Source organism: Mus pahari, chromosome 2, assembly GCF_900095145.1.
Source record: "Mus pahari chromosome 2, PAHARI_EIJ_v1.1, whole genome shotgun sequence".
NCBI lineage: Eukaryota > Metazoa > Chordata > Mammalia > Rodentia > Muridae > Mus > Mus pahari.
The window spans coordinates 151497999-151499047 of NC_034591.1; the positions used below are offsets into that span (position 1 = coordinate 151497999).

At 37.8% G+C, this 1049-nt stretch overlaps 1 protein-coding gene across 7 annotated transcripts in view; it reads left to right on the top strand.

The window, feature by feature from the left end:
* Atf7ip (activating transcription factor 7 interacting protein) overlaps nt 1-1049 on the top strand; it is an 89577-nt gene that overhangs the window by 40743 nt on the left and 47785 nt on the right. The gene's annotated exons all lie outside the window — the stretch shown is intronic.

Genomic DNA, 1049 nt, shown 5'->3' on the forward strand with positions numbered 1-1049 from the left:
TTTTTTTTTTTTTTTAGGCATATTGTCTTAATTTTACAGACTAGAAGTTGAAAGTGATGCTGTAGTTGAGGCATAGTTCCTTGGATGGCTCTGAGGAAGGATTTATCCAGACACATCTAGCTGCTTCGAGTTGTTTGACTTGTGATGGCATTGCTCCTGTCTCACATGGTTTTATTCTGTGCATGCTATAATCTCAGACATTAATCAGTTTGTACTGGGGCTAACCCTAGTTATCCTATTCTCATCTACAATTTAAGCAGTAAGAATACAGTACCACATTCTCACTATTTTAAGGAAAAACTGTCAATTAGGCTCTTTTGTGGCTTTGTATAGACTAGGATGCTTCAAGACTTGTTAATGATCAGCATTGCTTGGGTTTTGGATGTGAATTTTTGTTAATGATCTTTACCTGATGATTAGTATTATCTCTTGAAGAAAAATACTGCTTAGTCATTTATAGATAGAAGAAGAAAAAAACTATGGAAATTAGAAAATGCTTTAGCAGAAAACAAGATGTGATGATGAGAAGCCGGAGATGTAGCTTTGCAGTTAAGAAAGAATATTGGCTGCTCTCACAGAGAACCTGGGTTTCGTTCCCACCCACATAGTAACTCAGAATTGTCTGTAATACAAGTTCTAGAGGACTCACCACCGTTTCTTCACCTCTATGCATGCATGGAATCCACATAGCTATTTGGTTACATGCACATAAAATAAAAATAAATACCTTGGAAAACATTAGATTCATTTCTGTGTATATATTATGAAAGGTGAAATTTAATGGAGAACTAAGGATTAAACTTGAACCACAGGAAAAGGATGATGGTCAGTACTTAGTCTCAGTTGTCATGTGACAAGATCTAGACTCACTGAGAGGTGGGCGGGCCTCTGGGATATGCCTGTGGATGGGTTTATCTTGATTAGGTTAATTACGTAAAAGACCCACCCACTGTGAATGGCCCAATTCCCTGGGCTGGGTGTGGGAAAAAGTAAGGAATGGGCAGAGTTTGTCATGGCGTAAACCTAATGGGCTGTATTGAACTGTTTTT